Here is a 25000-nt window from a genome sequence, read left to right as displayed (position 1 = left end):
ACCTTTTCCTTAGCCATTTTCATCACTTCATTCTTTTTGTTTTATTTTGATTGATTTCCTAATCATTGTACCCCTGCCTATGCTTTCAATTTTTGTTATTGGTTTGTTCGGTTTTGTTGTTGTCATTGTTTTGGTTTATTGAGACGTTTATCTCTATATTAGTTTTATTGCCCTGTCATGTCATCTAACAATTTGTTTTTCATTTTCTTCTATTGTCTTAACTCCTTTTCATTTTTTTTGAGTTTTCTTTTTTCCTAGAGATGTGCTACCAATAATTTCTCTAAGATTCTTTGCCAGGGCCTCCCCTGGTGGCGCAGCGGTTGAGCACTGGGCTCCGAGGCTGCCCGCAGCCTCTGCAGCGCCAGTTCGATCCCCGGCCACCAGTGAGGGTCCCACATGGTACACAGACCTCTCCTGCTGCATCCGCTGCTCCCCTCAGCAGTGTACTTTGGTCCTTCTGCCTGCTCTGCTCCCCGCTCTGGCTCTGGTGAATTCTCTCACCCTCCCGCGTTTCTGACTGTACCCAGTGCTTGTATAAATAAATAAATAAACCTTTTTTTAAAAAAAAAGATTCTTTGTCAAATTCATAAATAATTCCTCTTCTTCTGTGTGTGCTATCTGCCTTTTACTTACCCCTTCTGCTTTAATTCTTGTAAATCTGCACTTATTTGTTCCTTTCTGATGGCTATTCACAATCCTTGGGGCAATTCTATTGGAGATCAACATCTGCTTGAAGACATTTCTGAGTAAAGGCGGCCTAGCTCTTCAAATGGACTATACTACCTCTAAAATGTTACCACTAAATTTGCCCTCAGCCTTGAAGACACATTTCTCTTTCTCACACTCAGTTAAGATGGTGAACACAGAACCTTCTCTGCTCCAGCCTCTCCTCAGTAGTCCCTCTTAGCTAGGCCACGATGTTTTGCTGTCAATAAAGGTGGAACTCACACAATAAAGGTGGTTCCTCTTTCAGTTCCAACTCTCCCATGCTTTTGTGACTGACAAAGGGACTGCAAAGGGACATGACCACCACTTCTCTGGCCACATCCTTTATACTTGAAGAATGATACAGGCACTTTCAGAGAAGTCTAACATTGCTACAATATGAGGGGGTTCTCCTTTCTCAGCTTTAGTTTCAATTTCTCAGAACTGGCCAGAGAGTATTCAGTCTTTGTATGTTAACAAAAATGAAGTTTTTTAATTTGTGTTTTATTATTTATATATTTGTTTAAATAGGTCAAGAGAAATGGGTGACTAAAATTCTCTTAGCTTGACTTCTTTAACTAAAGGCCTCCTCATTCACTCCGTTGCCCATTGTAGACTGCTTTTACGCCACCATCAAACTGCTCAAACTGCTCTCTCAAAGGTCACTTTTAAAAGAAAAAATAACTAATAACTAAATCTAATGACTTTCTTTTCTGTCTCTTTTTTTCCTTCTCCTAAATTCTCATTCTCTGACTCTCTTTTAGTTTTTCTTGAACTACAGATATCCTCCCAAGGTTTTTCTTTAAATTCTCTCTCTGATCAACTCCATTCATTCCCAAAACTTACACTATGTGCTGTCTGTTTTAAATGTTGCAAATGATTCTCATCTATCCTGATCCTCTTTACTGAAACTTATACACAATTTCCAAAGCTTCTTTGGCATCTTCACCTGCAAGTACTACTAGCTTCTTATTCCATATGTGTTCTGAATTATTATTTTCTAAGCTAGTGATTCTCAGAATGTTAGTTGGCTGGTTTGTTATGTTGGTCGGTTTGTTTCAAAGATTCCCATGTGTATTCATTTCCTAGGATTGTGGTAACAAATTACCACAAAGTGAATGGCTTAAAACAACAGAAATTTGTTCTCCTGCAGATCTGGAAACTAGAAATACAAAATCAAGGTGTCAGCAAGACTTTGCCGCCTTTGAAGTCTCTAGGGAAGTATCATCCCTTGCTTCTTTCTAGCTTCTAGTGATTGTCAGCAATCCTTGACATTCCTGGACTTGTAGTTGTGTTATTCTAATCTCTGCCTCTGTTAGTACATAGTGTTCTTCTCTGTATCTTTCCTTATCTCCCTCTTATGAAGACCCATTCATTGGATTTAGTGTCCACCCTATGCAGTGTGATCTCCTCTTGACTTGATTACATTCCAATAAGGTCACATTCACAAGAACTAGAGGCTAGAATTTACACATAACGTTTGAGGAGACACAACCCACTACATGTCAATAAAACACATCTTGGAAATGTGTTTATTTATTTATTTATTTATTTATTTTATTTGTTTGTTTTGTTTATACATGCACTGGGTACAGTCAGAAGCACAGAAGCACGGGAGGGTGAGAGAATTCACCAGAGCCAGAGCAGGGAGCAGAGCAGGCAGAAGGACCGAGGTACACTGCTGAGGGGAGCAGCGGGCGGCAGGAGAGGTCTGCGCGCCATGTGGGACCCTCCTCCGGTGGCCGGGGAGCAGCCGGGGATCGAACCGGCGCCGCAGAGGCCGCGGGCAGCTTCGCAACCCAGCGCTCAACCACTGCGCCACCGGGGAGGCCCCTTGGAAATGTGTTTAAACAAAGTCAGACAGATTTCATTATTACAAAAGTGCCTGAGTCTTCAATAAGCTAATGTGAATTCCAGGTTTCAACAAGAGTTATATATTGGTTATCACATGATGCTTTCCCCAAACTTATATAACCACAAAACACTCTTTGGCATGGAGCCCTTCAAAACACTAGTGTGTCAACACCATACTTTGTATGTTCTTTGACCCATGCTTCTCAGATTTTCCCATGCAGGTGCATCATCTGGGGATAGTGTCAAAATGTAGATTCTGATTCAATAGATACGTGCTGGAGGTGTGAAGTTCTGCCTTTCTCAAAAGTTTCCTGGATCTGCCTGTGCTTCTGGTCCTCAAACACACTTTGAACAGCTTGCCTCTAAGCCAAAATCTTTATTCCCACCAATCATGTTCCCTTCCTGAACTTCCTATCTTGGTTACTGTCATCACTTTCATCCTTTAAGTCAATCAGAAACTTGGGCATCAAATTTCCTTTCTTTCTCTCCTCCTCTTAATCCCACCTTCAATCCAACTTATTGCCAAATTGTATTTGTCTCTTGTACAAAGTCTACTGTCTTCATTCCCATCACAGTATCTTAGTTCAAGACTTCAGTATCTTTCCAGGGATTATGAATCGCCTCCTTACACATCTTCCTGCCTTTCATCTTGTCTGTCCAAACTGTTGCCAGACACAGACATAATCAGGTCAGTCCCACTGCCGCTGAATGAAACCCCAATTGCTCATCATTGAGATATTTCAGGCCCCACAAAATCAGACCTTAGGATATGTTAAAGGAGCATTACATTTTTGGAGCATTACTCTCACTACTAATCCATGGTTAAACTATACTGTGCTTCCATCATGCTGCTGACTTTCCCCTGAACCCACCATGTGTGTTCCTATCTCTGAACCTTTGTCCAAGCTCCTACATGGCTAGCAAAGTCTTTCTTCTACCTGCTTTTCATAGCAAAAAAAAAAAAAAAAGACTCATTCTTCTAAGTCTAGCATACATATAATCTCATTTGCTAAATGTCCCCCAAAGACAATTAATTTTTGCCTCCTTTATGTCCTCAAAGCATTTTGTTCACAACTTTACTCATAATACCTTTAGCACTATCCTATAACCATTTAAACATGGGCATGGCTTTTCTAACAGTTCCTTAAGGATAGTGATTCATTCATTAAACATATTCAGCGTTTATTTATTCACTCATTCATGCAAGAAGAAAACTGGCAACCATATATGTAACAAATGAATAAGTCACTAGGTACATAGGCATATTGACTGGAGGCAAGTCAAATGCCTCTGGATTATTTTCAATGAATGAACCACAGGCCTGAGTAAAATTGCAGATTACTGGAAGCCAAATTCAAAACTGCTGAATCAGAATTTGGGAAAAGGCGGGTTCTTAGGATCTAATTTCATCAAGAAATCCAGGTGATTCTAGTGTAGGTTAATAGGAGAGAACCACTGAAATTTAAAGTAAATAGTTCATTAGTACCAACATGTGCTACCCGTAACTTAAAAATATTTGAGATAGCAATTCTCCAAATCAGAGTGGAAAACACTACAAAGCAATGGAAAAAGTTAAGAAACCATACATATCATCAATAAAGAACAAAATTAATATAAAGATTTGTTGTCTTTTACACAGAAAACTTGCTGTTGAGCCTATAATCATTCTTTTTAACATTCTCTTGCCAAGGATAATTTAATGTACATGCTTATTTTTTAGTAAAGTCTGGCTATTCCAGTTACCACACTCTTCTAAAGCAGAATTTTTTTTTTCATAAGTGCTGTCTTTTCTCTAGGTAGATCTTAAAACCCACTGATCCCTAAGTCACCTAAATCCAATCCATTGCAACCACCTTACTCTTCACTACATGAAACTGAAGGCCACCTTGATAAATACCAGAGCTAAATGAAAGTTAAATTTGTCACATTCTTTATTTACCACGCCGCACACTTTCAGAGTTTCATAAAAAAAAAAAAAATCCACATAATTAGTTTAGCTTTGCCAGAAAAAAAATTTGAATGACAAGGTCAGGCTCCTGACCTTTTAGTAAATTAGAGAAGATTGCCATAAATTGCACAATATAATGAAACACCAATTTGCATATTTGCTGCTATATTAAAAGGGATCAGTTTTAGCTCGCAAAGCAGAACAAACAAAAACATGCATTTTAATAACTCAAATTACTCCCAGGAAGTGACCCTCAGCAGAAAGCCTGATTATCACTACTTAATTAGAAGCCTTGGAAATCTAAATCCTCCTTTAAATCCTATTCTGGGTACAGTGAAAGATGAAGCCATGAGTTTTGTCTAAGATTCAATATTTACTCTTTACTAATATGTTTGCTGGAGAGACTTCCCAAGCATTATAAAGACATGCAAGAAAAAAATTTAATATTCAAAGAAAGAGTGCATAAAACCTGTGCTGGCTTGCAGGTGCAAAGCAATTAACAAGCTGGCATTTACAGTACTTTTAATTAATTAATTAAAAATGCAAAGCTGACTTTCATTTCTTTAAATGTTTGAACATTTTATCCATCAATAATAAAGCACTACATGCTGCTGGGTGACAACATCTGGTAAATGAAAAAAAGTTAGTCCAGCGTGGAAGTAAGTGAAGGCAGACTTAGAATTTGCTGGTGGATCCCTGTCTCTGCCACCCCTCCCCACCCCAATGAGTAGATTACTGAACTTCATGTCAGAGGGGAGGGGGGAGTGGCTTATTGCCTACTCTGCATCATAAATTAAAAGTGACAATATTTGAGGTGACGTGGTAATCCTGAATGGGAATGAAAACAAGGCTTGTTAACTACTCACCATTAAGGACTTGCTTTCTCTTTCCTTAGGGGAGCAGAGTTGTTTGGAATTGAGGCTACATACCTCCATCTTATTTATAAAGGTTAAAAACATAATTAGCAGAGGGAATTTCAATAATTTGCAAAAGAAGTGGGTAATGGCTTCTAATGTAATGCTGCTGTGACTAATTTTACAGCTGGACGCTGTGCGAACAACGACTTTACTATTCCCCATGAACTCATTTTTGGTCAGTACGTATTTAAAAACAACACCATTAATGTGCTTTAATTAAAACATAAATACTACAGTGCTACCTCAGTAGGCATTCACTCAGCTGGAACTAACTGTATTTGCTTAATCTACAATTTTAGATGTATTAGCAAAAATAAATGTTGGTGAATGTAAGAGCCTGATTACATATCTTGGGTAAATTGGTGATAATGAGTCAAGAGACTTTGTGTTCATTCACATATATTAGAATAAGAATCATTATGAAATTAAAGCTAAGATTAATCCTGCTAATGACACCACAGAGCATCTGGGAATAAGATAACCCAGATGTCAGATTCAGTGTGCTACTGTGCTGCTATTTGATAGAGTAACCCTTGAAGTGTTCTTCTAAGGCAGATAGTAGCTACCCACCCCCTCCCAGTGCCCGCACTTGAAATGCAAATGAGTGACAAGATAGTCTAATAATGAGAGCAGATTCTAGCAGTAAAGAAAATGAATAAATTAAAAAAAAAAAAACCCTCTGCACCACTGATAAGAACAAGCAGCAGGCACCCTGATGTCCTCAATTAGGGTGGATGACATCTGCTGAGCATTTCTCTCTAATAAAGCCCTCACTCGGTATTCCAAAGCACACGATTCTAACACTGTTAACATTTTAATGTCCTGGGCGTGCGTGGTAACATTAATTACAAGATGATTTGGATGACTTCTGAATCTCTTTTATGTCTTCCACAGAGGCGAACACAGCATTGTAGCTTTGATATCATAAATAAAATGGGGACGCCTGCCAAGCATGAAAGGTATCCCGAAGTCACTCACATCTGCTGCGTTGTCCTGAACCTCTGTAGCCAGGCAGCGAGAATCCTCTGGGCGTTGACGGAGGGTCAGCAGCCGTGCATTTTAGGGGAGACTGTGGCTCTCAAGGATTTTTTTTCCCTTATGCTAAAGGTGAACATTTTTGTTGCTGTTTTTAATTCCTAATGAGCTTAAAGTCCAATTAATATTTTTCTAAGCACAGTTTACTTTCCTAATAGCTATTTTCATGAGCTTTGGCAGATGTCACCAGGGCTTTCTTGGCTGGCTGGAAGACAGGGGTTGTTTCTCCCCTTGTACAATAGAGTAGCACAAAGTACTGCCTCTCTACGGCCTGGGAGTGGAGAGCCAGGCAGGGGAGAGAAGTGAGAAGAAATGCCGGAATCCTACCACATTGGTGGCGCTGTTTACCACCACCCATAAGAAGACACTATTATTGTCTGAATACTGTAGAGAGGAAAGCAGGGCTCAGAAAACTAATGTGGTTTGCTTTTAAGGTATTAGACATATAACAAGAAGCAGAACCAGGACTTGAACCTGTATTTGACAGAACTCAAGGTCAAGATCTCACTGTTCTTTTCACCACACCTGTGGAAGTCATTAGGGCCATTCCCCAATGTTCTGGGTCTCCCCTATTGGGGGCATGTGGCCAGATTACACATCCTCACCTCCTTTCAAGTTAGTGCGGCTGTGTGAACGTTGACTAGAGAAATGGAAAGGGAAGTTCTAAAAGTCACCGTGTGACTCACCGTCCTTTTTCCTCTAGGAATAATGGATATCTCCTCTGGGGAAGACTTGGAACAGAGCCCACTGCCAACCTCTTAAGGCACATGAAGACTGAGCTGGAAAGAAACCTTTTTATTTAAGCCTCGGAGATTCTGAAAGTGCTGGAGACCGCAGCATAACTGAGTCTGTCCTGACGAATACAACAGGGCATCACGTGGACAGCCAGGACAAGCCTGCAAAGCCTCAGCTGGCCTCGGGGATGGGTGAAGATGGACGAGAGAAAATAAAAATGTGGGGAGATGTGATTTGAAAGGGAGTGTGAGAACTTTAAGAGAAAAAAGCTCTTTCGTGAACCCTAGTGGGTGCTGTTTGCATCATGTGTGCGGGTGGCTCCCCCTAGAGTTCGCAGGCCCTGACCTGCAAGAGCAAATGTAGCAGCCCTGTCCTCCCTGGTCCTGCTGGGCTGAGAACAGGACTCCCCACTCTTCACGGACTAGGCCAGATTTGCAGGATGAGCTGGGTATAGAAGTCATCGTCTCAGCCAACAAGCACATGCCCAGCCCAACGAGGAGCCGGCTCACTGAAAACGTCAGGAGCAATTCATCAAACGTATTAGGCCGCTTAACCATGAATCAAAACTAATTCAGATGACAGATTACTGGACGCATATTAATAAAAGGAAGCAATGTCACACAGTCATAACACATGTGTCTTATCCAAATGTGAAAGGAAGAGAAAGGACCCCTTCGGCTTCTCATGATCGGTTCACAGAAAAACAGTGTCCAGGGGAAAAGAGAAAACCAGGCACAGCAATGAGACAATACATTAACCTGTTAGCGTCCAGCCCCCTTTCTCTCTTATTTCTCTATCTTAGCAATGTTTGGACCCCTCCAGCAAAAAATCCTGATCCTCTACTGCAGTGACAAATCCTAATTCTCTCTTGCCAACTCACCCTATTCAAAAGGTCTGCAGATAGCCAAAACTACGAGTGAACAGTAGAGTGAAAATTCCCAACCACCAATCGAAAGTTCTGCAGGCCAACACCACCGCCCCCCAACCCCGTGGATCCACAAGAGGACATCTGCAGAACTAAAGCAATCAATTGCGCCTCCTTGATCAGAGCCAGAAGGGACCTCAAACTGCCACATGTCACAGCTGCAGCGTCCTTCCCCTCACCTGTGGTGTCCCCTCCCTTGCCACCCCCGTGGAAATGGCCAGTGACTGCATTTGCTAAGGAGCATTAGAAAGGATCTGGCAGGCACTATTTACAATAGCTAAGCTTTGGAAACAACCCAAATGCCCAAAAATAGATGACTGGATCAAGAAGATGTGGTACATATACACTATGGAATATTACTCAGCATTCAAAAAGATAAACACATGCAGTTTGCAGCAACATGGATGGAGCTGGAAGGGATCATGCTCAGCGAAATAAGCCAGAAAGAAAAAGAAAAATACCGGATGGTCTCACTCATAGCAGGAATCTAGAAAACTTAAATAAGGGACCAGGAAAATGAATAACTATAAGAAAGTGAAAATCAAAATCAACAAACAACTATGAACCAGAGACACTCTATGGGGGGGAGGGGAGGGGAGGGATTGGGGTCAAAATAAGGGGATTGCAATTGTATGGGGAATATAAAAATAAAATTTATAAAAAGAAAAAAAAAGAAAGGATCTGCCAGGAGTAAATCAGCCCCACAATTTGAAGCCCCACATTTTTTTAATTTTTTATTTTTTTATTTACATATTTATTTTTTAATTTTTTATTTACATCATTGCTCATTTTTAAACAATATATGCTTCCCCCACCCCATCAGGTGTAGTCCCCATAGAGTTTCCTTCGCCATTGCACCCATGCACCTTCACCTCAGTCCCCTGTGCTCCTCCCTCTCTCCCTCTGATCCCTCTCCCACCTCCTCCCCTGCAGGATGTCTCTGGTTTATAATTGTCTGTTTTGGCTTTGTTGTGTTTTGTACTGTTATTATTGTTTTTACACTGATGTCTTATTTGGTTGCCCTATATTCCTGCTATAAGTGAAACCATCTGATATTTTTCTTTTTTCTTCTGACTTATTTCACTGAGCATAATTCCTCCTAGCTCCATCCACATTGCTGCGAATGGCATGAGTTTATCTTTTTTTATTGCTGAATAATATTCTATTGCATATATATATATATATATATATATATATATATATATACCACATCTTCCTGATCCAGTCATCTATTTTTTGGACATTTGGGTTGTTTTCAGGTTTTACCTATTGTAAATAGTGCTACAATAAACATAGGGGTACAGATGGTCTTTTGAATCAATGTGTTTGTGCCCTTTGGGTAGATCCCTAAGAGTGGAATTGCTGGGTCATATGGTAGTGGAGTTCCAAGTGTTATCTGTCTTTCCACTTACAAGAATGCCCCCAAAAGTCCTAATCTGGATTAGGAGTGGAAAATCCCTGTAAGAGAAGCTGGGCAAAGCGGGTCAGCTGCTTCCAAAGATGTAGAGGGTAGCTACACTTAGCTTCACAAACTCCACCCAAGCAATTTCCCAATGAAAGGGAGCTGATCCCTAAGTGTATGATCTGTAAAGTGAGGTAACAAGGTAAATCCTCATGCGGTTGCTCAATAGCACCATGGGTTTCTTTCCCCTGTGCCATTGCATCAGTCACACCCTTCTGAAAAAGACTTCCAGAGGGACTCAGTGAACACTTACTCATCCTTTAAGGCACAAGTCAAATGGACCTGCACAGCCTTCTCAGATCCACTCGACTATAGCTCTGAGCAGGTCCCCTCTGAGGCACTGAACTCACTAGACTATCATATAAATGTCACACGTCCACCCCCACAGTGGTGCTGTGCCCAGTCCCTGGCAGTGTGCTTGGCACCTGCAGCAGTCAACACCGACTGACTGAAAGGGTTACATGAATATTGATGGTGGGAGGCAGATTTAAGACATTGTGCCATCTTGGAAGATAAATAGTGCCCTATATTTTCTTACCAGGTGCTTAAGGACTAGTTCAACTATTTCTTCTGACAAACATATAATACTTTTTATCTCCTTTCCTAAGGCTTCTGCAATGCCTTTATACCTTCCCAGATACGTTTTTAGTCTCTTAATAAGGTGTCCTCAGATAAGTCTCATCCAATTAGCATTATTTTGTGCCCGGCTGTGACAAGATAACTGAAAAATCAATGAAAACAAAGGCTGAATGGCCTGAGTTCTCATGACTGAGTGGGCTCCTAGGTGTCTTTTATGCAGAATAATTTATGGAAACATACTTTAAATACAGACATTCCCATCTGTTTCACCTTCACTCTTGAGGGGAAATAAAATAGGAGGGTATTCAGTCTGTTTTCAACCTAATATTTTTAACCTCTTCTTTGCAGTATTTGGAAGCCCTGATCCCACACCTTTGGACAGTATGGCAGGGGCAGAGACGAAGGACAGCAAGCAGCCCATATGTTGTTCATGAGCTCGGTGCCAGGCACTGGGCTAAGGATTTCAAGATCCCAATGGCTTAGTCTGTCGGAGACACAAAGGGCATTTTAAAAGTAAATGGTAAATATGTAAGCACCCTCTGGGGACAGTTGAGATGACATCTGCACTCAGTTATAAGGGAAGGTGGAAGAGGAGAGACCAGGCACACAATAAGGGAAGAATCAAGGCAAGAGAGCAGAAAGGGACCTGGGTGACCTGGGGCACTTAGAACAGTGATGTCAGAAAATGTGTTGGTAAGTGAGGGGTGAAGCCTGGGAGACCCAGGGGGGCCAGGGGTGCTGGGCTAAAAAGACTGACTTTACTGATAATGGAGACCCCCCTGAAGTTTGAAAGAAGCAGTGACATAACTTCACCTGCATTTTTAAGGGGCATTTTGAAAGGATACTGGGGAGAGAGGGACAACTTGAGGTCCCGTTAGGAATTGTGCAGGAATGCTAAATAAATAAATCATGGAGGTTTAATTTGTTTGGTAATCAGAATAAGGACAAAATGTCAAGGTGATAATTTCATTTAACGGAAAAGATAAGTGCTAATTTAGAAACAAAATAGCTGTAAAAAAAAAAAAAACAACAACTGAATCTTAAAAGAGAATTTTAGACCTTTCAAAATGTAGTCAATACTGGCTTTTTCTTAAGAACCTACTTACAGCTGCCGGCAGGGGGCGCCCTACAGTCAAGCCAGGGAGAGAGCACAGCGTGAAACTGACAGTCTTGCAGTATTGCTGCCCTTATAGAGGTTTGTACCTGAGAAGGTTGCTGCAAAAGAAGAAAGTGGGACAATAAGGCAGGAAACAAGGAGAGTCAAAGAGTTTCAAAAGGCAAACTGGGATGAGTTTTGCTAAACAAAGAAAAAACCATTCTGTTTTAAGGGAGATATTAAAATTTTCATAGTTATGGTGACTACTATAATTCAGAAAGACCAAGTCTATCCTCCCTGACCTCAGTGCTCACTGATGAATAATCTGCATAAAAATCAACATGTTCTAAAAAAATAAATCAACATGTTCTTCAACGAGCTTTCATGAAACCGCCATCCAAAAATTTATCTTTACCTCTGTGATAAAGTGACTTATAAGCATTATAAAACCACTATGGTGTATACCTTAAACTTATACAGCAATATTTGTCAATTATATCCCAATAAAACTGGGGGGAAATATATATGCTTGGTCTTCCCCCTCCCCCATTTCTGGCACAGAGCTCCTAAAACTTAGAATTTCCTAAGTGATGAGAGTAACAAAGGAGTCTTTTGTTATGTTAATGAGATGACTTTTAGGCTACACCTAAGAGTGGAGGCTGCTTGCAAAAAAATTTATCAGTTCTCAGAGGTTGAAATTTTCAGTAACTACATTTGCTTCCTCTTACCCCACGGAAGGAGAGGGGCTGGAGGTTGGACCAGTTGAGGATGATCCATGATCTAATGAACTGTGCTAGTGTAATGGGGCCACCATGAAAACCCAAAAGGACAGCGTTCAAAGAGCTGAGCTCTTGTCAATTCCAGAAGAGCAGTGCACAGGGAGAGGGCATGGGCATTCCATGCTCTTTCCCCACAGCTTGTCCTGTGGATCTCTTCCATCTGGCTGTTTCTGAGTTATACATATTTCTTTATAATAAACCAGCGATCTAGTGAATAAATGGATTTCCTGGGTTCTAAGAGCAGCTCTAGCAAATTAAATCGAACCCAAGGAGGGCATCATAGAAACCTCTGATGTATTGCCAGAGGTCAGATATACAGGTAACAATGTGGGCACCTGACTGGCACCTGAATTGGAGGTGGATGAGGTTTATCTTTTTGGATCCTTAACCTATGGAATCTGTTGCTGTCTCCAGGGTGACGGCGTCAGAACTGAACTGAGCTGGGTCTGGACAATTGCTCCTTATTGGTGGTAAAACCCACACAGAGAGGTATTGGGTAAAATAACCTTTTAATTAAAAAAATCATTTCAATGTTAGCCTTTTAAGATGTGAACTTAATTCTTACTATTAACCGCTTCTCATGTGACGAAACTTTTACTTCATCTCAGTTTCAAAGAACACAGCAACTAGTCCTGCTTTTCCGGGGTCTGTTGATGAGCTAATGTCACGCCTAGTCATATCTTTGTCCTTCAATATCAAAGAATATTAACTTTGTCTGTCTCTATATTTATTTTCTCATCCCAGCTCCAGAATCACTCCAACCAATAAGAGGTGTGGGGATTGAGTGGGTGAATATAGCTGCTTCATGGGGACCAATGGAGGCTTAGTGCCCCCATGCTGGGCATCTGGAGACTCCACCTGTCCCACGTCATGTCACGGGTGTCACTAGAGAGTATTCCTTGTTATAACACCTGCTGCTATATCAGGATATTTTACTCTGTACATTAGCTTTTCCATGGTCTGAAATGACATATCAGGTACAGAATGCAATCCAGGAGTTCTAGCAAAAAGGGGCCCCAAAGGACCACATTAAATGTGCCATCATAAACCTGAACTTTTAATTATTTGGCCCGCTCCCCTTGTGCCCAGAATTATTTCCCAATATTTCTATAACTATTCTTGGCCAGCAGACTGCACAGTAACTCTTACTCAACCACAGTTGTTTCTTTACTGTCTCTCTTCTTTCTTTCTGTGGGTGAAAGAGCCCCTTTAATAAAAGTGATCGTCTCAGAGGAAACTTAAATCCCACTGCCTCCCTCCAGTACTGCACTTAATACTGTGTGTTTAACACCACCTTGGGGATTACACTTAAATCCTGGAAAATCTTTAAGCAGCAACACACTGGCAACAGGAAGCTCATCGTCCCTTGAGATATCAGGGACAGGGAGCGCTAGAGTGATGAGCTGTCTGCGAGGGTGGGTGTCCACAGGATGAGAAACTGCTCACAGAGAGGAGCGGAGGTGACCAGCAGGCTCTCCCTCCACAGCCGGCAGATGGACCAGACGCCGAGGGGCTCAGATTTCCGGAATGAAATGAACAGACATGGTCTCAGGAAGATGTAGGTGGCCTGCACAGTCATCCATGCTCTCCTTACCCACTATCGAGATCGGGTTTACACCACCCCAGAAAAGGAATTTAGCGATTTCTTAAAATTTTTTTCTCTAAAGGAAATTCACCAGTGTGTGCATACACACACACACAAATGCACAAGCATGTGTATACACACACATGCACATGCACCATCATTCATTCCAGGATGTGATAAACTTCACTGGGGATTTCTTCATTGCCACCAACCAAATTTTTTCTGCCTAAAACTCAAACCCATTCCAGTTTTTCTCTGTAATCATGATAGAAGGAAATAGCTGGTTATTCTTTAGGAAAAAACTTTAGCACACACCATTTCTTTATAAAAAATACATACACATTTTTAAAAGCAGCAAGCCAGAAGCAACCCCAGAAAGCATCATTATAGTCGCCTCTTAGATTGAGCCTCCAGAATGGCTGTGCATTCTCCTATAAACATTGCTGTGCGTCAGCTCTACAGGAAAACAGTGATGGGTGTGGCATTGTTATTGTATGTTAAATAACCAGGCTCTTGACAACAAAGCCTTTAAAAGGGGGGAGGGGGCATTCTTACAGTCCTATTGCAAATGGGTCACTGACTATTACCCTGGATTCTTTGAACTATGAGACAAATACTAAAGAAAAGTCTTGTCTTAGAAATTACACTTTTAATAAAATACTAGTGGGCACTGACTGCAATGACTGATCGTGACAAAAAAGGACAACTAACGGTCTTTCCTACAGTTTCCAAGCCCAAAATCCACCTGGTGATTTGTGTGTATTCACCCTCTGATCTGGCAAGAAAGTTCAAGGACAAAAACAAGTGATAAACCAAATAAACATTTTGCTTTCAAAAATCCATTTTGCGTTTTACCACCTGAAATACCACGGCTTAAGAAAAAGGCAGTTTTGATCTGAAAGAACAAAGGAAAAGATACACTAGGATGGATGAGCTGGCTTCGCTCTGCTTAACTCCGGCAGCGCTGGCAAATTTGCTGTTTCCCTGCAATCACTTTACCTGCCCACATGTGAAATGAAAGCTGCATCCCACATCTCTATTACTCGGAGATGTATTGGAATTTTCCTGTTTTCCTGCTCCATGCAAGAGCTTGATCTCTACTTCCTTTTGAAGCTAGGACTCGTCAGTCCTCCGACTTTCTGTCAAAAGCAAGAAGAAATTCTTTGTATATCAGCACTTACCTTACTGAGAGGAGAAAAGAGAATAATAAGGTGTTTACTTAGGGGATTAATAAATAAAAATTAATCCATTAAATAGAAAAGCTATTCAATTGAGAAGAAAAAACAGTGAAATTTGTATTTCTGCCTTTAAGAAGATACTGTAAGATTTAAGATTGCAAATACTGACGATGGCTTTGCACAGTTCATGGTCTCCAAACCCCCCCCTCCACCCTTCCCTCTTTAAAGCCACCATAGGAACACTCGCTATATAAGGACCTCTGACTGTTAGGGGGAAAAGGATGTCCCAAAGCAAATTCCATATAGGCTTTGTGGACTCCACCCCCACCCCAGGTCAAAGCCAAAGACACTGGGAACTCCAAATCCCATCACCACCAAAGGGAAGGTGGCTGGGACCTGAGGGTGGGGTTAAGCAGCCAGGTGTATACAAAAGGCAGACACGTGGGCTTTGGGGATCCCCCATTTTGGCTCCCTGCCAGCTCGCAGTGTCAGGCCAGTTCTGAGAGTGACTTTGGGTTTCCAGGTCGGCGGATCGGGTAGGACGCATTAAAGACTTTATTTCCCTATTTTCTCCCTGAGTTGTACATTTTCCTTATTTCTTTTTCTCTTGTAAATAAACCTTTTATTAACCCTTTTGTGTGTGTCTGTAGTAGAGTATTCATAAGTCCCTTTAAAGCGCGCGGGTGAGGACCCACAGCCAGGAACCCGTTTAATATCAGGGTTGCTCTATAACATGACTAGCCCAAGGTATTTTGTCCTGTCTGATCTCACAGAGAGATCCTTGGTGGAAACTTGTTATAGGGTCAACCTAAACTAATTTGATTCTATCCCAGTTAGCCTTTTAATTTTAAATGAGAAGTTGTTTCAAACTAACTTGTATCTTCTTCATGAGAGAGGTGATCAAGTTGACTTATTCATGAATGATTTCCATGTTGGTGCTGACTGTAAACCCATTTCACTGCTTCACCTTGTAAGAACATGCCTGATTTCCACCACCCATTCTCCAAAAGTTTAGAGAGCGCCAACTCTATGTCTACTTAATAACAAACACAAAGATAATAAGCTGCAATCTGGCCTCAGTCCAGTGACCATTTAAAACTAAATACCAAAGAAACTAATGGCCTCCTAGTTTGTAAATTATAGCAGCAACTTGAGTGCTAAACACTGATTCTTTTTCCTCAAAAGGAACACCATCTTTCAGCTTTTGCATCCCACTGCTTCAGATGACTGTGATAATAAGTATGTCCAGAGGTGGGCTGGCACTCACCCCCATGAAGATACTGTTAAGCTCTAGTAATCCAAAGGGTATAAAAAATGCAAACAGGAGGCTAATCAGTTGTCTGCTATCTTCAGGATTGTCAGCTGATGACGGCCTGAACACAGGAAGTTTTAATTTCCTCAAGCAAGACTCTCCATGCCCCATCCCATCCCAGGACCACCATTCCAGGTCACGTGATTTTAAAGAGGCAAACACCACTCAGAACTAAATGTAGAATCTTATAGGATGATGCGAATTGGATAATTGGGATTCTGGACTCAAAAATCTGTTTTCATGATAACGTATCTGCACACTGCCCATTTCTTTTTTTTTTTTATTTGTGGGACCCTCCCCGCTGGCCGGGGAATGAACCGGCGCTGCAGAGGCTGCGGGCAGCCTCACAGCCCAGCGCTCAACCGCTGCGCCACCAGGGGAGGCCCCACACTGCCCATTTCTTTGGAAACACCAATGTCCTTTTCCATGACCTATTTTTCAGATAGGAAAAAGAAAATATAAGCACCTAAATGGAATGAAGATTCACCCTACCACCATTGCCTGCTGCTATTTAGAGAAGGTGTTGCCTTAGAAGACAATTAGTACAGGTAATTGATTATTGCTGGAAAGAGTGACTACACAATATCTCTTCCAAACCTACAGTTATTGTGCTTAGTAGCACCTACCCAGCTCTGAACTGGTATCTAAACAATAATCTCAAGCCACAAAGTAACCTGGATTCACTGATCTTGGTGTACCTTGCATCATAGTTTTTCTTGGAGATGATGACATATCAGGACATAGGGTGGCCAAAGCAGAGCATGCTACAACTGTTTAAGGTTTCTTCAAGGTAAATTCGGGCATGTAGTTAAATCCCTAGGCTGGCCTTACTAGATGGAGTAAAACTCTGGGTCCTCAATCACACATTTGTTTTGTCATTAGAACAGATGTAGAACTATTTTCTGAGTTGAAATCTAGATCTATCTCTATATCCTCTCTAGGCTCATCTTCAAGCAGAGACAAAACTTTCCTCTCCAGGAAGTCTTCCTTACTCATTTTCCACAAGTTACTTCTTGCTTCATTGTCTGTGATAACAGACCTAACAATTTATGTGACCTTTTATCCCAGCTGCAGGCACTTTTCAGGGAGCACAGACTGCAAAAAAAAAAAAAAAAAACCACCTCAGCTAAAGGAGTGCTTTTTGGAAGAATTTCCCAGAGGAGAGAGTCACTCCATCTCTCCAGAATCTCAAAGTTATAACCTGGACTAAGCCAGTCCCAGAGAACTGGGTAGGAAGACAGTGTTGTCAATTAGCTGTGGCAAAATATCTTTACGGAAGTTGCAATTTGGCAGGATGGCTCCTTTTGCAATAGGCAAAAAGTTGCCTATTTGCAGGGAATGAAATTAGGCGATATAGATATCTTTGAAAATAATGATTTGAGAAATACTTAGGTAATAAATATCTGTTCCTGGTGACTTATTGGAGGGACACTATGAACAGAAAGAGCAAGGAAGACCAGATTTCTGACATGGATCACCTGATGGTGATGGTGCATTAAAATTAATGATTTGGGGCTCAAATGAGGCTGTGCAGAGTGTGAAGTGCTTGAGACCAGCACACATTTGAATAAATGAGTCAGAGGTCACACAAAAGCCACAGTCCAGGGCCTCCCTGGTGGTGCAAGGAGTTAAGCACTGCACTATGAAGCAATTCGCAGCCTCTGCAGCACAAGTTCAATCCCCAGCTGGCCAGGAAGCTACCCACATGGCGCAGCAGACCTCGCCTGTCTCGCCTGCTGCTCCCCTCAGCAGTGTGTTTCAGTCAGTCTGCCTGTTCTGTTACCCACTCTGTCTCCGGTGAACCCTCTCACCCAGCTTGCCTCTGGCCTGTGCCCCAGCTTTTGTATGCATAAATAAATAAATCTTTAAAAAAAAAAAGCCACAGTCCAGCAGGTCAGCTGGGAACATCAGTGGTTTAAGAAGCCAGCACAGGGAAAGGAACGGAGAAGATTATTTTGGAAAGAAAGTTTAGTAGCACATACACCACAACATCAATTCCTAAATTAGAAATCATTTGACACCAAATGACATGCAGTTGACAATGTGACCATTAAGCCTAGAAATACAAGAGCCCACCAATTCCACTGATTTAGAAGCAAACAAAAGATTCAACCTCGACAGGTTACTTCTCACCAAATACAGATATTTTTATTGACTTCTACCTTGATAAGAATGTTTCAATAAAGAGGGAAAAAAAAAACCAGATTGTCTGATCAAAAGAAAACTGTGACTTCAAAATAGACACTCGTTTCTCGAGGGGTAATATCTGCACAAATATCCAACAAATTATGAACAGAAATTCTCTCTTAGGCAGATAGGTTAAACTCCCATTTTCTTGTACTTTACAGTCGTATTAAAGTTTTTCTAACGATCAAGAATTTTTTAGCAGAAAAAAAATTAAAGCTTAGAAGAAAACAAATTGGAGATATATATGTATGTGTGTCTAATCTTTCCAATAAATTTTTATCCTTTCTCTGCTGCCTTCTTCCATCTTTGCCATCAATTTAAAGAAAACTGCTTCCCTTTTACCTATATCTGCTGGACCAGTAAATACCAAAGAAGTCAGGTTGGAGGAGGAAACTGTGACCTCCAGTGTAAGTAACTAGAACACAGCCTGTCCTTTGGCAAAGCTGCTGCCTCTCTACAGGGGATGACTCAACAGAAATAGAAAGTGAGCTCCTGGTGAAACCACTATCTGTCACCCACAAGCAGCCCTGGCCCCCCTAGTCCTCTAACCAAGTAGCAATGAAGCTTTTTGACCATTTCCGCAGACCCTTCCCCTCTGTCTCAGTCTTTCCCGAGGTCATTCCTGCATGCTGTGCCCTGCACTTGCAGCTCTGTCAGACCCTAGCTGGGAACGAAAGGTCAGCCACCTGGGCCAGGAGGGGCGTCTGCCCGCTGCCCTGCAAGGGCTGTTGGTTTCACATTTACAGATAGAATCTTTCCCCCTGTTGCTCGCACTGATGAACCTAATGGCTACCTGGCATGCCAAGGTTCACAGCCATCTGCTGTGCTGGCAGCACGCCCTCATCAAAGGTGGCCTGTCCTGTTCGGATGGAGGTGGGCATGGCTAGCAAGCCAACGCAGGTTTCAAAAGTAGGCCTAGTGGATGTATCGATGATGCCTTATTTGCAAGGCCTCCTGGCAGCTAGCAAGGCCTAATGAACACACGCCAAGCTGTGTTACCAGCAGCAGGTCTACCAACAAGTGTTGGCATGACATCATCATGCTGTTGTTTATTCTGTCTCCCTTTCTTTCATTGGTCATCCGGTATGGAATTATGAGCTTAGAGGAGGTAAAGCTGGCTGCCTGGACATCTTCTGGGTGACCAAGCACAGGACAAAGGCGATAGTACCATTTGTGGGAGAACCCACTATGAGTAAGGTAAGTGCAGCTGATTACGCTGTCACCAGGCCGAGGTCCTCGCTTAAGGCGAGGCTCTGTGGCCAGGAATGTGCCTTTCTACAGGCCTCATGTGTGCATTGAGTGGAACATGCTTATACTAAAAAAAGTATTTACTATGTTTTGGGCATTCTTATTTTGAGGGTGTCCTGTGTTTTTATTTGTTAAATCTGGTAATGTTACTTTCAGATCCAATTAAAAACAAAAAGGAGGAAGTGGCAAGGGAACAACCTTAAAGAGTTTGGAATTAGCCCAGGAGAGTTGGCAGATGATGTCATAGAATCATAGTGACTTAGAAAATCCTTGTGAAAATAACTCCTCGCTGATGCCTGATGTGCCTTAGATTGCAGGAAGATTTCAACTTCAAATGCAAATTGAGTCATTTTAAATACCAACAGCATCTCCCAAGTTTTATCTTTCTTCTTCCCTTCTATACACACATGCATTTGCACTTGTGGGTGAACACAGGAGCATGAACACACACACACACACACACACACACACACACACACATCCTCCAGTCAAACTGTTTCCCTACTGGTCGGTCCATGCAAAGCCAGGCAAAGTCTCCGTAGCTACCCAGACTGGTCTCCTTCATTTGTAGTCGTATCCTTCAGACAAGCAGAGCAAACAGAAAGAGCGCTGACTTCCAGAGTCCATTCGATCTAGTTTGATTGCCAGACTTGATACTTAATAATTATAAGCCCTTAGGCAATTTTCTTCATAATTTGTTAAATGACAAATTCTAAGGTTTTATTTCCACATGCTCAGCGCATGAGTCCTAACCTTGCTCAACTGATATTCCCAGATTACCACCAAAGTCAATGACCTAACACACAGCAGTTACTGAAAAACAGTAGTCACTGCTCCTGTGGCTGCTGTTATTTTCATTGCATTATATTGTTCAAGGCACAGCTCAGGAGCACTGAGATCCAGAAATTATATAATTGTATACACAGATTTAAATCTTAGTGCTTTCTTTCTCTTTCTTTCTTTTGCTCATAAGCTTTGGGACTTTATTCTGCAGATCTGCACCTTGGCTTATTCACATGTGAAATGGGCGTACATACTATGCCTGGAAAATGAGAACGGCCATACAACAACGGTTATTAATATTGCCTTTAATTTCCATTGGGTTACACTGGTTTACATCAATGTCTGTGCTTTAGAAGTATAGGATCTCCCCCTCAGGTGTTACTGCCATACTGCACCAAAACACCTAGAGCCGACCCCATAGTCCATTGTGTCCCCTCCCTACTTAATTCCCCCCACCCCATGCCTCCATTCTATAGTCAGATTTCTAGGTTCATTCTCACTTTGCCCTTATCTGACCCTTTTGTTTCTCTATAGTCCACATATAAGTGATAACTTCCGTATTTGTCTTTCTCCTTTTGACTTATTTTGTTATCACAATCCCCTCCAGCTCCATCCATGTTGCCACAGAGGGCAAGGGTTGGTCATTTGTGAGAACTGAGTATTCAATTATGTACATATACTGCATCTTCCTGATCCACTTATCTATATTTAGGCTTTGGTTGTTCATAGCATCGCTATTGAGACTAGTGCTGCAACAGGCATGGGAGTGCAGGTTCCCCCTTTGAATTAGAGGGTTTTTTAATTCTTTGAGTAAATAGCTAGGAGCAGAATTGCTGTGTGACAGATCCATTTTAATCTTTTAAAGAAACCCGCACACTGCCTCCCTTGGGTGCTGGACCAGCCTACATTCCCACCAACAGAATACAAGGGTTCCTTTTTCTCCACAGCCTCACCAGCACTTGCTGTTTCTAGTCTTTTGGAGATGGGCCACCCTCACAGGTGTGAGCTGGTATCTTACTGTGGTTTTGATTTGCATTTCCTTGATGATAAGTGATGATGAGTGTGTTTTTTCTGTTTGTTTGTTTGTTTGTTTGTTTGTTTTTCATGTACCTATTGACTATCTGTATGTCTTCTTTGGAGAAATGCCTATTTAGCTATTCTGCCCACATTTTCTGCCCATATTTCCTTTTTGTTGAGTTGTATTAAGTTCTTACTAGATCCTTGATATCAGCCCATTAATGGGCAAATATTTTCTCCTGCTCAGTAGAGCATCTTTTTGTTTCAGTGTTGGTTTCTTTCACTGTGCAGGATTTCTTTAGCGTTATTTTCTATGATGTAGTCTCAGTCCACTAGCCCAAAATGGTGCAATCCCCCTCTGAATTTCTTTAGCGCATGTATCAGTCCCCATGAATTTAATTCTTAGGATGTGTCTTGTCTTCCCAACTATGCTCCCAATGGCAGCTCATGGAGGATTTGATGAAGGTGGTAAGGAAGATGAAGCAGGCTTGTAGGGCACTGATCTGAGCAAGCAGACAAATGAGTGCTTCAGACTCTGAGGCTGGACAGGCAGCAGATTACCTCTACTTGCAATACCTACTGTATACCAGACACTGTGTTAGACACATACAGTCTCTTTCATTGAGTGTCATATCAACCCTCTGAATTAGGTCATTATTTCTAGTTTTTATAGATGAGGACACTCAAGCTCAGAGAGATTCAGTAACTTGTCTTTGCTCATAGCATCTGTAAAGTATTTCAGGACTCATCTTCAGACTCTAAAGCCTTGTTTTAAGCTACCATGGTGTTTGACCTTGAAGAAATGACTTAAATTAGCTGAGCCTTAGTGTCCTTAGCTGCAAAACAAAAGTGATAGTAGTAACTCTTCAAATTGCAGTGATGAGTAAAGGAGATAGTTTACATGAAGTACCTACCCCAATATCTAGTGTGTGTTCACATAGTCAGCAAGTATTAGATGCTAATAGTAGCATTAAACATCATAATTGGGAATTAGAGTTCAGTTGGTCTGAATCCACACTCTTAACTCCTGCCTTATACTGCTAATTAAGCATAGGCTTGGAAAATATGTAAAGAAAGTAATAACCTCTAACTGCAAGACTGATTCAGTAACTAGTAACTTCTCAGGTCTCCCCTGGCATTTCTTGAAAGAAGCTTCATTCTTTTGTTGGTAACACATTTCTCTCAGAGGAGGTTGCACACACGTGTGTCTTCTCTGAGCTAAGGATCCAACCCTCCTAGGTGAGGACTGCCCTCAGGACCACTGGGAGTGAGAATCCAATTCACAACCCTCAAGTCTCCCTCCCTACCGCATGGGAGCCAGCTTAAAACAGGTCGTGTCAAATTCTGGGCTGACTTCTGTGGAACTGCTTGTCTCTAGCATAGACCACCGCCACTCTGCTTGAAGGAGCACTTACCTGTCCCTTTCCCCAGGTGGACAGCAAGGGCTCTGATTCAGAGTCTCTCCCTGTGTTCCTCAGGCATTTACCAACTCCCTCTTAACCTGTTTTTTTAAATTTTTTAATATGTGAAAATCAGTGAATAATAGTGACTCACAGAGCTACAGTAAAGATCAAAATGAAGTGAAATCTATGAAAATCCAGGGTCAAAGTAGGCATTTGATATTTTATTTATAAACAGATATATTAATCTGTTAGCTAAGAAGGCATGTTGGAATAGCTTTACAAACAAATTGCTTGATACTCTAAAAAAAAAAGCTATTGAGATAGGGATTGTTTTTAATCTCCATCTTATAGATAATGATACTGGGGTAAAGAGAGGCTAAATAACCTCCCCAAGGTGACTCAGCTTATAAATGATAGAGCTGAGATGAATACGTAGGCCGATTTCATACTCTGAATCACTGCTCTAAATATCAGTTCTTCTTTCTTTCCTTCCATTATTGGCTTTTCTCCTTGCTCCTTTGGCTAAATATGCTGTCCTGGTAACATTCCCAATAGTGATCTATTGGAAGCCCAGATCACGACCCCATATGGAGATAACAAGGTAGCCATAGAGAAAGAAATGAAGTTAAAGTCTTTAGCAAAGCTCTTCCTGAGCAGCCCCTTCCTAACTCTCTAGTTTCCATAATCCCACAAAACCCTGCTGCTCCAAATAAAGCGACCACTTCTGATTCCCAAACATTCTACCCTGTCTTCTGCGTCCACTGCATCATAGGTCCTATTTCATCTGTCTGCAACTTCCTTCACTCAACATTCATTCTCTCCCTTCTTCCAAGTCCTACCACTTCCTTCATGCATCACTTTACCAAACCACACTCCCCTCATCCTTAAGAACTAGGTGCCCATTAAACCATGATTCCATTACATCCAGGTATAGCTTCTATCAAAGGATTTTTCACCTTTTCCACAATAACTAACTAGCGTCTTTGTTACCTGTACTTGACTATGAGCTTTTTGAAGAGGGAAACTTTTATTTATCTTTGTATCTCCAGTGCCTAGCACTACTCTTGTCATAGTGTAGACAGAAAACAAATTTTGTCTCCTGAATGAATAAATGTTTGGGTGACTTAGAATTATCTTTCTACCCTCCACCTTCTATATCCTATGCTCATACACATATTATCTGGAAAGAGAGGCAGAGAAGGCAAAGGAAATTTTCAAAAATAAACTTTAAACATTTGAAGTGGAAATGGTGAGGAAGACAGTGAATGGGTCGCCTTGGTTTACCAGTTGCTCACATTCTCTGAGATTATCAAGATGTTCATGACAATAAAGAACACCTAGGGCCTCCCTGGTGGCACAGAAGTTGAGCGCTGGGCTGTGAAGCTGCCCGCAGCCTATGCAGTGCCGGTTTAATCCCCAGCCACCGGCAAGTGTCCCACATGGTGTGACAGACCTCTCCTGCCGCCCCGCTGCTCCCCTCAGCAGTGCACTTCATCAGTCTCCCTGTTCTGCTCCCCGCTCTGGCTCTGGTGAATTCTCTCACCCTCCTGTGCTTCTGACTGTACCCAGTGCTTATATAAATAAATAAATCTTAAAAAAAAAAGAACATCTAAACAGAAAGTATTTAATCAATTGTTTGCATCTAAGAGGTACCATTTGCCAGATATAATTGGTTATATTATTTCAATATGATCTTTTAAAGAGAAAATCTTCTCTACTAGAAGATTTCATGCTAATACTGAAAAATATGTAAATACTAAATCGAGTATCTGTTTTTGAAAAAGAATCCTAGTTAATAGTCCCATAAAACACATAGAATGGAATGGAACTAGTCAAAATACCCCTAAAGGATTAAGAAGTAAGGGGCAGTTCTAGTAGTCATAATTTGAATGTAGGCACAAAGGTTAAAAGAACAAATTTCTTTTTTTAATTTACTTGTAGGTGTTATGCAGTAGCATTGCTGCTTTCAGATTTTTCTTTAGCCTGAGAAAAAGCACTTTACTCAACAATTGTGATAGTCAAGAAATTTAGTTCTGCTCATATAGACATTTGAAGTCCAGTATCACATCTCCAAGGAATATTGCTAAAGCTATTTTTTTTGTTAACTCATACAAATATATGAATTAAAATAGGAAGAGCAAGTATCTCTTCAGTGGTATAAGGATCCTAATATGATTATCACTTTTACCTAGAAAACATGCCCCCACTAAAACACATTTATATCAAAATTTGAAAATATAAATCCAATGGCA

The 25000-nt window shown here is 41.3% G+C and overlaps 1 protein-coding gene across 3 annotated transcripts in view; it reads left to right on the top strand.

Annotated features, from left to right (window-relative positions):
- Positions 1-25000, top strand: part of EXTL2 (exostosin like glycosyltransferase 2) — a 140264-nt gene that overhangs the window by 15065 nt on the left and 100199 nt on the right. The window lies entirely within an intron of this gene.

This window comes from Talpa occidentalis, unplaced genomic scaffold (genome assembly GCF_014898055.3).
Source record: "Talpa occidentalis isolate TD23 unplaced genomic scaffold, MPIMG_talOcc4v2.1 talOcc4.9, whole genome shotgun sequence".
NCBI lineage: Eukaryota > Metazoa > Chordata > Mammalia > Eulipotyphla > Talpidae > Talpa > Talpa occidentalis.
The sequence above is the reverse complement of the archived record's forward strand: the minus strand, read 5'-3'. Positions and strand labels throughout refer to the sequence as shown.